Here is a 15,488-nt window from a genome sequence, read left to right on the forward strand (position 1 = left end):
TATTATTATTATTATTATAATTATATTATTGTGCGAAATACTCTTAGGTCTCTAAATTTTCCCTGTGCTACATCATCCCTTTCTCTTTCCCCACAGCCGCAGAAAACTGATCTTTCTACTGTCTTGTTAGATTTGTCTTTTCTAGAGTGTATAATAACTGAAGTCACTGTGTGTTGCTTTTTCAGACTAACTTTCACTTAGCAAAATACCTTTAATGTCTTTACATTTTTTGTGAGTTGATGGCTCCATTCTTTATAACACTGTATAATACTATATTTCTATGCACATACATATTCTTGGTCAAACTGAGGGTGCTATATTCTGTTTCTGAGTGGTCTCTCAGTTTTGACCACAGAAATGTTGCCTTTTATCAGCTTTTTCTTTTCTGCAGCTACTGATGTGACCCGATGATACTAGTTCACAAACTGATGCTGTCAAGTGGTTGCACTATTTTCACACAGTGCATTAGCAGTGTATGCCTGGAAGAACTCACTTAGTGTCAGTGTATGGTTCTTTTTTTGCATTGGTGGATTAAAATGCCACTATTCTGTTGCAGATTTTTAGCATTTATTTTAGTAATTTTGTATTTTGCTTCATTTGTTGTCTTCCTCAGTGGTTTCAGGGAAATTCTGGCTTCAGGGAACATGTAAGGAGGGCTTCCCCCTGAGCCTATTATCTGGATCACATTACAGGTAGCATCACTTGTTTTGCTTACATTTGGTGCAATTCGATGGTGAAACCATCAACATTTGTCTCACCATCTGGTTCATTCTGATTTGCAATGTAAGTAATTACTGATTCAGTGTCTTTAATAGTTTATAGGCCCTGTTAGAGTATCTCTGATTCCTGTGTGGGACTGAACTGATTAGGAATATTAAAGAATCAATATACTTCATGTAGAATATTAAATTTATATTTCTTGCCCTATTTTTGAGATCAGTATTAATGTTATTTCATTAATTAATGATATTAAACATTACACATTTTTGTCTTCTTGAATATCTAACTCTTTTTTCATTAGCAATGCCCTGTTTTTTCTTGAAAATTTTCCTTGTGGTGAAGTCACTTTTATGCTAAACTGATATAGCTACTTTCTATTTCCTTTGATTAGTGTTAGTATGGCATTTTTTACATCACTATTTTACTTTAATTGGTTTGTTTCTGTATCTCAAGTGAGTTTCTGGTAGACAAGAGTAGAGATGGAGCTCGCTTTTGTGTCTACTACGACACACGCTGCCTTTAGATTGTTAACTTTAGACCAGCTGACTTTAAAGTGATCAATGATATGGTTGTCTTCATGTGGCTTATCATAACTGTTTGCTACTCATTGATAGTGTTCTTTGTTTCTTTTTTGTCTGAAAATTTTTCTTTCTGTCTTCTGTTTTTAGTTGAAAATTTTTCATAATTCCATTTTATCTTTCTTACTGTGTCAATCATATTTCTTTTTAAAAACATAATGTTTATTCTAGAGTTTGAAATACACATTTACAACTAACACAAATTCAATTTTAAATAAGTAAAATTCTTTATTCTTCGTATTCTTTATTAGAGTTCTATAAATTATAACCTTTTCATGATAATGTTGCTGTCATTCAATTGATTTATTCAAAATTCATAATCATCAAATACATGTTTGCTATTTTTACCTTAAGCAGTTATCTATTAGATAAAAGTTAAAAGTTTTATGTTTTAATAATTATTTATTTATTATTTTTTAATAATTATTTTTCCTTTATAATTCCTCTTCTATGTAAGCACAAACTTATAATACCTATTATTTCCTTTTTCTCTGAGAATTTTAACATATCTTGCAAGGCATTTCATACTGTTCACAAATTCAATTATTTGAAACAATCTGTTTCGGTTTCAAAGCATGACTCCAGCAGGCACAGAATTCCATGCTAGCTGCATTTTTCTTTCAATGCTTCACTTTAAATATATCACTCCATTGTCTTCTAGCTTTCATGATTTCTGAATAAAATTTCAATGTAATTCCTACCCTTACTCCTCTCTCTGTAAAGTGTTCATTAATTTCCCCAATTTCTTTTCATGCTTTTCTTCAAGTTTCTGAGGTTGAAAATGATAAACCTGTGTTACTCCGGTTGGTGTTCTCTGAGCTTGCTTGATCTGTGATTTGATCTGTGTTAATCATTAAGTTTGAAAATTTATTGTCTATTGCTACTTAAATATTTCTTCCGTTTCTTTTTTGATATTTTCGTTAAACACACTATCCACACAATAAAATATTAAGAGGATAACACATTCTCCCAAAATTCTTGCATATTCTCTTCTCTGGTGTTCTTTTTCTTTTCTTTCACATTTCAGTTTTGGAAATTTCACTGACATATCTCGGAATTATTTGAAGATTTTTTGATTGTATGTGGCCAGTCTACTGATGCTTCCATCAAAACAAAGCTTCATTTCTGCTACTTTTTAAAATTTTCTGATATTTCATTTGTGAGTTGTCCGATGTCTCATCTCTGATTCCTTACGTGTTTGTTCTTGAAAATTATCCACTTTTTTTTTTTTATTGTACCATTTGGCAGATTGTTCATAGCTATTTTAAACTTTTAATCTGAAAATTCTAAAATTTCTGCCGTCTCTGAATCTGGTGTCAGTGTGTGCTTTGTGTATTCAGACTGTTTTGTTGTTGTTGTTGTTATTGTTGTTGTTGTTGTTGTTTTCTGTAGCATGCCTTGAGCTTTTTGTTACGAGATAGACATTGAGTTCGGGAAATTGAAGCAAATGCAATCTTAGTGTGAGGATTTATTTATCTACCTAGGAATTGGATGTACTTAGTATTTTCTGTAACTTAGGTGACAGAGGCTAAAATTTCCTCTAATGCTCTTGTTTTAGTATCTTTTATTTGTACTTTCTTCAGGACTCTCTTTACTAGTGGTGGCAAATGCATGGCACGTGTGTTGTTTTCCACTTAAGGCAAAAAATGTTAATCTGTGAGCTGTGTTCTCTTAACTAAAACCTCCATTCTCAGGTATCATGTCAGTGTTGGAACTCTGTAATAAGTAAGTGGGTTTAGGATTGCAGTTTGGGTTCTCATCTCTAAAAGCTTCATCATCTCTGCTTGATACATACGGTAAGTCCCTGAGTTACAAACATCTGAGTTGCAAACTTCCACAAATACCAGTGAACCTTATATTTCATACGCTCATAGATGTAGACAAATCGTGAATTAGCTCACGTGTCTGCCCGGCATTGTGCAGCAGTGCTGCTGCGGGCCTCCTGCACAGCGCGACAGTGCACAGCAGTGCAGAGCTCAGCCGGGCCCGGGATGTCCGGAAGCGGGAGGACAAGCAGTGGACTGCCAGGATGCAGCAAGGACTGCCAGGAAGCACAAAAAACGACCATGGAAACAAAAGTGAAAGTAACAGAGAGACTGGACTGAAGGGAAAAGGGGGGGGGGGGACACTGCTTGTGTGTGTGTGTGTGTGTGTGTGTGTGTGTGTGTGTGTGTTTTGCTTTACATTGTGTGTGAATGATGGATAAGACTCACTTAACTGCCTTAATAACGAATCTAACTTAGGAACATCCTCCCACAAAGGGGCTCCTTCCTAAACCAGGGACTTACTGTGTAAAATACAGGGTTGCAGAACCTTTGGCTGCTATAATGAGAAGGTCCTCTTGATTTGATAAGGCACGTGTAAGTGGGGGAGGAAGGAAACACTGCATGTCTCACTCTTTCTGTATTGACCCTGACATGCTTTGGTTTCTAAATCGGAGGTTAGTGGGGACAGAATTGATATCTCTTTTATTTTTTATTGGTTTTTATTATTATATGTTTACAGTGCATAATATTTATATTCTTTGTGGGGGGTTGATACATTTACATAACACATCTTAATTCGCTTTTCATCCCTTTCTCTCCCTTCCTTCCTACCTCCTCCATCTCTATCCTCTTACAATTTAAGAGAAATCTCCTTATTTCAATTACATTTTTAATTTTATGAAAAACAAATCAAAATCTCACAATAAAATATTCAGAGGAGAACAATAATTATTCTACCATGTATCATTATCTTCTAAGTAGTTGGCGTATAAACCTTAAACCAAAGAGATCCTTAGGAAAAGAAACAAAGGCAAATCTTTCTTTTCAATTAACTAAGGTAAATTAGTGTAAATGAAACCCATTTTCATATATATTTAAATATGTCAAAAGGAAGTAATTTATAATATCATAAACTCAAAATGGTTGTACTTGCAAAGTTGATACAGGGTTAATGAGGTCCCAAACTACCAATGCCTTTTCTTATAGATCAGGAGAAAAAAAAAATCATAGAATTTATATGGAGTCAGAAAAGACTCAGAATAGCAAAACAATCCTGAGTAACAAAAGCAAATCAGATGGCTTATATAATATAACTGGAGCTGAAGTTACATTATAGAGATACAGTAATTAAGGTAGTATGGGATTGGCTCAAAAACAGGCATGTGAATCAATAGAATAGAGCACAAGAAGCAGAAACATCAGGAGACACATACAGCTATTTGATACTTGACAAAGGAGTCAAAGCCATACGATGGTGGAAAGACAGCTTCTTTAATTCAAGGTTGGCTTGGTTTTATGAAATCTATAGTTTATTTAGGCTCCAGTAAAATCCATTCAACGGAAAAAAATGCTGGATTAAGAGAGCAGACAGCACTGAATGGATTTTAAAATGGTCTCTTTCGAATTGGCCTTTCTGTCAGCAAATTTTCTGTAATAGAAGGTTACTTTGTGACATATCTTCTATGATATTTCTAAGAGGTATTGATGCTTGAGTTTTAGCTTTTCAAATCTTTTCAGAAAGTAGCGATATCTTCCAAACTCTGGGCATGTCATTCTAGAAATTGAAAATTTATGTTGTATTATGTTAAAAATCAATATGGAACCCGGGTTGAGCATAGTTTGGATTTAACTCAGTTGCCTGAGAAATGAGAATAAACTATTATCTATTGAAGAACATTATATAAAATTTTTACCACAGCCTTTCTACACCTTTTAGAGTGGAGTTAGCTATGCCAGAAGAGCAAGTTGTGTAACACATGTGTAATTACGATGTGCACAAGTCATAATGTGCACGTTGATTTAACTGCCAATTTAATGTTGGGGTTCTCTATAACACATTGAGGTATGAATAGTCTAGTTCCCTTCTAAGTACCAGGAAGTCAGGAGTTAAAAACTTTATGTATTTTTGGTCTTATATCCTTGAAATTTAGAAATAAGAACTTGTATTTTATTAAGGAAATATAAGTATGTATGCCTCTGATATCACAAGCTATAAACTTGAAAGTTGCATGTTTTTTCGAAATTAATAATATATTACACTCTTTGATTTGTCAATTCCATTGCTAAGAATTGATCATATTAATACATTAGCACATGTATGGAAATTTTATCTGAAAGGATATCTAAAAATGATTAGAAGCAGCCTCAAAATTATAACATTATTTGCAAACAATCTAGTTAGCACCACACAGTAAACTTCTACAATAGTTCTCTACCTTTTTAGAGAAATGCTAAAGTTCGCGATGATACAGGATAGTACTGTGGGGTCTCTAAACTGGTCTTATTTTTTACTTTATTATATGAAGTTGTTTTCTCACAAGTTAAGATTTCATTTGATTCATTATTTCATGGTAAGTTAATTCTTTCTCTCAACATGATTTTTTAAAATTTTGTGAGACAAATTATATATCTTTGTGGTACCCACGGTGACATTATGATTCATGAATAAAACACTGAATAATTAAATCAAATTAATATTTTAGCTCAAATATGTAGACAATCAACTTCAAATTTCTTTTAGTAAATGTGAGTATTTTAGGCATATCTAATTTGACTAATGCTTTTTTATAAAATTCTTTTTCTTAGTAACTTTTGTCCTTGCAGTGTTTAGATTAACAATGCTTTACACTTTGGAAAAGTAACATTTTATTTGACATTTTCAAAGAGCAGAGATAGTCCTTTGCCTACTAACCTTTAAAAAGATGAAGTGTACATTGATGATGTCATTTGAACCAGTGTAATCTTTTCAGCAATGACCCCATCTCCTTTAAGCTACTCTTACCTTTTCTCCAAACGTTGCATGCTTTTGTATTTTTATTAATTTCCCACAATCATTACTTTATATTTTTATTTTGTCCTCTCCCTAGAACTGTCTTAATGTACTTCAAAGCAGAAACAATTTCTGTCTTAAAACACAACACATAAAAAGTATGAGAACAAAATTATATTATGTGTAATTAAGCTCTGATATGGCTTCATTTACATTGCATTGAGTCAACAAGTTCTTTAAGTGATTATAAGATTCTGTGAAATCATAATTCATATTCAGATGAACTGGGCATAATTGGCACAGTTTATTATTTATTTCTATAGAAGTTAATGTGAATTATAAATTCAACCTAAGAACCTAAAAATACCACTTCTTTCTGAATTACCATTTCAACTTAAATATTGTAAGTTCAATGTAGTTCTTTTAACCAGAAATTTTGAAATATTAGTGTCAAAATGCTGCACTGAAATTATTAGGTCATAGCAGAAAAAAATCCAGGTGAATACTGCCCCTGAGAAAAACAGAGCATTCAGCACCACTTTTTCGTGTTCTCTAGACTTTTTCAATTCCAGGAAACATTATTAGCATAAAGAGGCTGGACTGTATAGAGAAGCGTTATGTGAGAGACACTGGGAACTGGATGAATTAATATTGTCTGCCTTTCTGCTTGTGTTAAGTCAACTCTTCCTTGAAAAGTGGTCATAAAACTACAGTGGAACAAAGAAAGCTGATGATGTCACTACCGTGTACTTTAACCTATAAATCCCCTGCCCGCAGTAATTGAGTGTAGAGCAGGGCACTGTGGAAGGCTGCCTTCTGCCAGCTACCAAGAGGCACTTGCGGTTCCCTTCTGTGATTTCCCTGTCTGGCCCATTGACACTGGTGCTGGAGATTTCCTGTCTGGCCCACCTCTTGGACCTTCTGGTGATTAATCTAGCCACCATCACTGGACATTTTAACCACCACTGGCAACTCTACTGTGCAGGCAGCTGCCTTTTTTGCTAGTGAACCTCAATGAATCCTACCCTTTTCTACTATTTTCTTTTTTAAAAAATCTTCTCTCTCCCAAGCGATCTCTAAGTACTTTCTTCTTTCTGTTGGTAACATATTCTATGGCCTCGGTACAAATGGACTATAGACCAGACAACAAGCGAAGTCTTGCTTGAATGTGTTGGATAGTATGACTATTCCAGTGACAGGAAGGTAGTAGAAAGAGTAGTCTGTATGATGTACAGAGTCAAAAAGTTAACGCATAGTTTCCCCACCCTGCCATCCCTTTTCTCTGCGTATGACTGTTCGTGCTGAAAACTCATGAAGCCCAGCTCCTGCTGAGAAATTGTCCAGAGTTCTTCTACCAGACAGTCCCAGAAAAGTCTCAGTTGACAGGCAATCTCAAACATTGGCAAGTTAATGAAAGAATCCTCAGACACTTCTACCTTCTAACTCCATAAATGATAGATAGATGCAGAAAAGAAAGTTTGTTAAACTATGGAGCTTTCTTTGAGGGGGGTTAATTTATTAGTCACTTGTAGGAACAGGAATACAGTATATTGTCACTACTATTACTTTTTAGTGCCTCCATGAAGGCAAGAATATATTTATTCACATGTACTTGTCACGTACTATATATTAAATAAAAATCAAGTGAATTAATGAATAGTATTTTGACTAAACTGTTCCATTCTGAAAACTAGAATTCCTAGTTGATGCCTTTTTGATATTTTCTTGCCTCAAATACCTGATTAGTGCCAGAAATTTTCTTTTTAAAATATATGTTTAAAATGTTTCATAGAATCCAGGAAAATTATCAGGAATTATAACTAATAAATAGTGCTATAAAAGTCTCATCAATATCCTTCTACAATCTGTTTGCCTTGGAAAACATTTTCTTCACAAGGAATTCACTCATTTCTCAGTCCTTTCCTTTTCCTAACCCTTCTGCACTGGTTAACATTTGATGGCACAAGAGATTTGTGGGAAATTTGGAAAGCACCCTCCATTTCTCTTCTCAGATGCCATGAGCTAAATACTTTTCTTATGCCATACCGTCATTCAGGCACTCAAAAATAACTGCATCATTGTTCCAAAGGGGCTCATCAACTGCTGAGCAGGCAGCAGACCTTGGTGTCATCCATGTGATGCAAGTTTTTCATGCGTGCAGAATATAAGAGCTATGGGGTCACAGAGGCTTCCCCCCAGATTTTAAAGGAGATCTTGGGAGATGGGTGTTGTATAATAGGCTCTGAGTCCAGGCTGACAGCTTCTGAGAGAGTACTATATGAAGCTGAAGCTTCTGCAGAGATTCAAGGAAATTGGAGATATCAGAAATGTAGAATGTCTGCTGAGGAAGGCTACAGGCAGCAAGCGTTGCTAGCCAAAGTGGGAAACCATGTGGCCTGACACGAGCACGGTCATGGGAGAATGGCTGCGTTAGACTGCTGGAGCCCACTTCACACCTCAGGTTTCCTCAGATGTTTGAGTTGGAGATATTTAAGGCTTTCCCTGAAAGTCTTACTTTGGTTTAATTGCTTTCTATTCCCCTCTTTCCTTCTTTTGGCTAGGGAATGTTTATTCTATGGCATTGTGTATTTTGATTTTTTTTTAAACAGGTTCTCTTGTGTAACAGTATGTCTTGAGTTTCAGAGAAGACTGTAGACTTAGAAGTTTGATGAATATTGGAACTATCAAGACTTGTTGGATGAGTTAGTGCATTTTTGTCTACATATATGAATATTAAATCATGCTAGGTAGGTTATAACCTTGCTGTTGTCTCTACCGGATGATTAAGAATGGCCTAAGTAAAAGCATTGACAAGTGGTGCCCTTGTGATGTTTAATATTTACTTTTAGTGTGATTGGCTTGAGACTTGCTGAATGCATCTTTGTGGGCCATAGAACTTATGAGCTTATTCTTCTGACTCTTGCCCAGCTCTGTGCTTTCCAGATGCTGTGAGTTGAGCAGCTCTCCTCTGCCACATATTTGTGCCCTGATGGTTCTCTTGGAGCCAGCCAACCATGGAGGGAGCTCTGTGAAGCCATGACCCAGAACATACCTCCCCTTCAGTAAGCTGCTTTCCCATTCCTGCTCCAGCACTGGGAAGCTCTGAAATCACCTCCTAATGCTTTTCTCAGTTGTTGAAAACTGTTCCTACTTAAAACTCACTGATGTAGGCACTCAGACTGCTAATACTTTTAAATGTGTTAACTGTTTTACTGTGGTTTGCTTAATTAACGTGACCTTTTTTGCAAGTCATCTCTAAATACATTAAAACTAAGACACTAATGACATAACAAAGGGCATAGAGATTGTATATATCTCTCTTCTGCTATCTAAATCATGTAATGGGCATCTGTAGGGATGAGACAAATTAGACATGAATTACCTTCTACAGCTGTTTTCTTTTTTTTTTTTTTTTCTTTAACTTGCTTGACAGTGTTGTCCTGGAGGTAGATTTACTCAGTTTTCTTTAATCCTGCCAAATGAGCCCTATCACCAGGTGGTGTCATGTCGCTGATATTTCTTATGGTTAGGGAATAGCACAGTGCAATTGTTACATAGTGCCAGAAATAACAGTGAAGCCAATGTTAACTATCACCATTACTACAAATGGTCCAGAAATTCCCCAAGGAAAGTAATTGTTCACTGCTTATATTTTTTCTTATACTTTCAGTTGCTATTCATGTTTTTGGGCTCTCTCTTCTTTTTATGTCAAGCTCTAGGACATGAAAAATCCTACTTGTCTTATTAAGCAGAACATTTTAATTTTTCTTTCCATAAGCATGTATTCAGTAAGCACTGTATCCTCATCTAAAATCAACAAATTGTGATTATTGTTCCAGTTTTAAAATGAATGAGACTCATTCTCAGGTATTCAAATGTTTGAGAAATACAGGAAGAGAATTTTTACACTGGCTTTGACAAAAATTTTCCTCTAAAAAATAAATCGGTACTCTGTCTTCCAGGTACAATGCATGCCAATTATATCCTCGGTGGAATATAGAAATTTATAACCTATGTCTTTGCCAGAACTTCATGCATTGTCAAGTATTTTGGGAGCAGTAAATATGTGAAAATAAGTGACTAGAAGAAAAGGATAAATTTAGAAATCCTCTGGTAATTTACTTCATGATTCCACTTAAAACAGGCATGGTCGACGCTAGGTGAATTGCAATTGATGTAAGTAATTAACTTAATTGCTTATAAGCCTAAATACTTACAAAGAAAAACACATTTTTGAAGAATTTCCATATGTATAATATATACATACATAAATCTTAAAATGTTATAATTACACAGTTTAAGAAACAAACATTTAATTCAGTGTAAAAATATAGTAGCATATATTGTAGGTTTTCAAAACTTTTATATTCTTTTATTAACATTTTTATGTGAAAAATAAAAGTAACACGATAGAGCTTGTTGGCTGTTGAATACATCAGCATGGTTTCAACCTGTGAAATTGCCTTGTAGCCATCAGAGAAATCTGTCACAAAGTGGAACCAGGTGAATATCTTGTAATCTGGACATAATAAAACTACTTTGACACAAAAAACAGTAAGTGAAGTCAGTCAGACAAACTTAAGCAGCATGTAACCTTTCTTCTAGGAGAAACATAAAGTGTAAGTCATTTAAAAATAAAAGATGGACAATAGGAAACAGGGACATAGATGGGGAAGGGATGCAGAGATAGAGTGATGGAGGAGGATGGAGAAAGAAAAGGGAATACACAGAATTAAGACAAAAGTACATGTACTTGCCCCTAAAATAAAGGGCAAATATTATACACTGCTAGTATGTATAATAAACTTAAAAAAGGAAAATTTTACTGCATTGCACAACCTCAAACCTAGTACTCACATCACAGCTGTAGCAGTGAATATGGATTAACAAACATCAATATATTGTCTGAAAAGGTATTAATAACATATATGAATAAAATAATATTACTTATAAAATAAAACATTAATATAATACATCAGTTTTAGGATACTCAGTCTCTAGCTAGAAACTTAGATGGCATGTACCTAATTGTCATGATACAGATTTGTTCATTAGTGTCTATACATTAAAATGGTACTAAACATACATTTATTAATATTACTGAATATTAAAAAGGGAAAAAGAAAAGACATGACTATGAATTTGAATAATACTGTCTTAAGTCACAAAGGCATACTCTTTACACATAGCATGAATTTACACCTGGGAAAGTTTTTATTGCCCTGTTTGAGTGAAATGTCTCAGCTTCCTGTTTCACCCATGTGTTCATTTTCCTGTATATGCACTCACCTTCAGTTTACTTGTCTCGTGTCTAATTCCGGTTCCTCCTGCAATGTTCTATTTTCCGTCCTGAATGGTATTGCTTTGCATCTAACTCCTCTATTAATTCTGTCCTGATCATTAAATTTGTTCACAACTCTTTTCATCTAAGTATGTACTTCTGAAACAAACACACAAAACATAACAAGCTTTCACCTCTTTCTTAGTGACTATTTGTTAGCTCTACACTTGTACTGTGCTAAACTTAGAGTAGTTTAAACTTGTTAATTGGGTTTCTCATACTCATACCCATTCTTCAACTAAGAATAGTTTTCATTTTTTTCTCTTCCATGTCACCGTCCGCCTTTATGTAGGACATCATACCTAAGCCCAGGATGAGTGCCTCTGCCCTACCGGAAACCCTCAAGGTTTGGAGCAGTGGACCAATGCTTCATTATCAAACTCTTCCACTGCCTTTCTTCCAGAGCACTGTGCTCTCTTTCCCCTGCAAGCAGAATAAGCCTCCTTTATAAGTGTCACCAGTCTCTTCACTCACCATATCGCCTCTCCTTTCATCCTTCCTGGTCTTTTCTCTGTGTTCAGCCACCTTTTTCACAGACTCATTAGCCACTTAAAGGACAATGACTTCATATTTCTGCTTTTAGCTTGGCGGTGTCAGTAAATCTTGTCACTTTGGTTGAATTAATAGATGTCTGAAGAGGTGACTGATCATGGGGGCACCACATTCCTCAGCAGCTTAGACTACTGATGTTCCCAGATGAACAACTATGATGGTAGGGTCCTCCAAGTCTCTCTGGAGGGGTGGTTATGAGGCTGTCTCTTTGGTCTTTTTTTTTCCCTCTGTGATCTGCTGTCCTACTACAATGATACAAGCAGCTTTACCCCGCTACCCCTTCTGCCAAGACATTTTTGCTATGGCCCCAGATGATCATAGACTCAAACTTTTTAACTGTAAGTAAAATTGTATATTTTTCCTTTAAATTTTGGATGTTATGCATCTTCTTCTCAATGATAGGAAAGCTGAGAAAGACACTGAGATATTTTCCTGTTTTTCAGGTGGAAGTTTTTCAGGTGGGAAGTAGCATAAATTGTTTAGAAAGCATATCTAAAAAATCTACTGGAAAAGAAAATAAGTAGAAATCATGAAAACACAGGAATAGGCAAAGCGTACATGAACAAAACTCAGATTACATGGGAGATAACTTCAAAGAATCAACAACTGAGACCTCATCTCATTAAAAAGCTTTCACACATCAAAACAAATCACCAACAGAGTGAAAAAACAACCCACAGAGTGGGAAAAAATTTTAGTCAATTATTCCTCAGACAAAAAAAAAAAAACTCTCTACAACATATAAAAAATTGAAAAAAATATTAGAATCATCAAATTAAAAACCCAATCCAAAAAAAGGCATGGGATAAATACATACTTCGCAGATGAAGAAATACAAATGGCAATTTATCAACATAAAAAAGTTTCTGACATCATTAGTCATTCAAGAAATGCAAATTGAAACAATGCTGGAATTCCATCTTACCCCAGAAAGAATGGCTGTTATCCAAATATCAACCAATAAAAAATGCTGGTGGGTCTGTAGGGAAAAAGGAACCCTTTTCAACTGTTGGTTAGAGAGTAAACTAATACAAACACTGGAAATCAGTGTGGAGATTCCTCAAAAAATTAGGATTAGAGGTCCCATTCAACCCAGGTATTCCCATTCTGTGAATCTTCCCAGAAGGATTGAAAAATATCACACCACAGTAACCTATGTGCAACCATAAGACCCAAAATATACAATAGTCATTGTGCAATGGGAGAAAACTGTTCAATAAAAAGAAGAGACTCAGATAGGGGAAAAGCGAAAGGATAGAAGGGAAAAGAAAAAAATGCAAGTTAATTATACCATTAGTGTCACTTAATTCATGAATAGGAAAGGTTGTGTTAATATTGATTGAAGAAATTTTTATGGCCATGTTTTGTACTTGAGTGACTAAAGATAATGATGTATAATTTATCAACAATTGTTACTTTTTTATTATTTTGTTGTGAAAATTTGTTTTACCTTTTCTCCTTAATATAAACAAATAAAGTAAAAAATAAAGAAATGTGGTTTCCTCTGTTAAGAACATAACATTGTAGAATGGAAGGGGGGCGTCATCAGCAGGAATCTTGCTAACAAAGCATCAATGTATCTCTATTTAAGTGCAATTAACTTAAAAACATAACCAGTGAGATTTTATGTGTTTGTATACATTGGATAATGCTTTCTACATTTTATCACACTTCAAATATACAGCAGCATTTTATATAACATTTTCATGAAAAAGTTTCTTGCTAATATGGTTGGTGAAACCAATGTACAAAAACACTGGCTGTCATCTAATGAAATTACTTGTTACTTAAATATTGCATTGTCTAACACAGCCTGATTTGAACTTGTGAGCAGCTTTTAGAGTAGTAGGTCTTTTGTACTTGTTTTTAGACATACAACTATTTGATAAACTAAAATATGTTCCAAAATGAGTACATTGAAAGAAAGAACTACAAAAAAAATGCCCCTAAAAAATAAAGAATCAAATTCCTTTCCTAGAGAATTACACAATTTTGGAGCTAGTAGAGATCATTTTGCTAATTATAAAATAAAATAAAACTACTTTGTTAATGACAATACAGAACAGTAATGTTGCATATGTTACAACCAGATTGAATTTTTTAAGCTCACTGATCAAATTTATTAAATGATATACCATCATTCTATTTTATTCTACTATGATGAACACAATATTAGGAGATATAAATTCTGCACAATACCATTAGTAAACTGTATTTTATGGGAAAGGAAAATCTTGGTCAGTTACCATACAGGTATGTGTCATTTCATTGCAGGGACATCTTCTGAGAAATGTGCCACTAGATAATCATTGCCCAAGAACTGTAACACATAGTTGCAAAGGCTATGATGCCTCCTAGATCACTAGGTGATATAATCACTTTGCACTTTCCCTTTATTTATTTATTTATATTTATTATAAATGATATATTAAAAGTATAACACCATGAACACATGAATAATTTTATGTGATACTTTAATACATGCATAAATCAGTTTAATATTGCTAATCTTCTCAAATATTCATTTTTCCTTTATGGTAAAAGCTCACCAAATTGTTTTCCTAAATTTTTAAATGTACAGTATGTTATTATTATTGTAATCATTCTACTGTGCAATAATGCATTAGAATGTCTTGCTTTGAGCTAACTTAGAAAATTCATTCATCCCCTTTCCATGTCCTTTCCTCCTGTGTAATTTTCTCAATCTCTAGTAACCCATGAGATCAACTTTGATCTGACTCTAATCATGTGGTACTTGTTTTTTGATGTAGGTTTATTTCACTTAATGTAATTATCTTCAGGCACATCCATGATGTTCAAATGAGACTGAATTCTTTTCATGAGTAATATTTAATTGTGCATATGAAGAAAATTTTCCTTTTCCATTTGTCATTTAATAACCAGTTTGGTTTCCAGTTCTTAACTATTGTGAATAGTGTCACAATGATCATGAAAGTGCAGATAAGTCTTTAACACATTGAATTAATTTTTCTAGAATATGTACCAAGTAGTAAGATTGTTGGATTATACACTAGATTTATTTTCAATTCTTTAAGGAATATTCATATTATCTTCTACAATGCCTATATAAATTTACATTCCCACCAAAAGCGTGCAAGTATTTCTCATCTCCACATCCTAGCCAACATTTGCTGTCTTTACTTAGCTCATACAGTCTCATGGGATCAACATTGTACATGGAGTCCTTCATTGATTAAAATAGAATTACATGGTACATGGCTGTATAAAAGATATTTTCCTAAGTACCAAAGCAAGGTAAAGGTTTGTAAGAGTTCAAAGACTTCATACTATTTGTTTTACATATTTTGATCATAAAAACTGGTATAAATAAAGATTCTGTTTAAGTTTCTTTTCAGGTTAATGTTCAGCACAGCTGATATTTATTAATATCTAATGAAAGTTTAAAATGCTATTTTAGGAGTCAAGGATTTAGCTCAGTGGCATAAGTCATGAGTGGCGAACTCAGTGGTGAAGTCATGAGCTCGATTCTTGGTACAAAAAATTGTTATTTTGTCATGCAA

The sequence above is a fragment of the Cavia porcellus genome, unplaced genomic scaffold (assembly GCF_034190915.1).
Source record: "Cavia porcellus strain 051 isolate PalLab524CR breed Dunkin Hartley unplaced genomic scaffold, mCavPor4.1 scaffold_10, whole genome shotgun sequence".
NCBI lineage: Eukaryota > Metazoa > Chordata > Mammalia > Rodentia > Caviidae > Cavia > Cavia porcellus.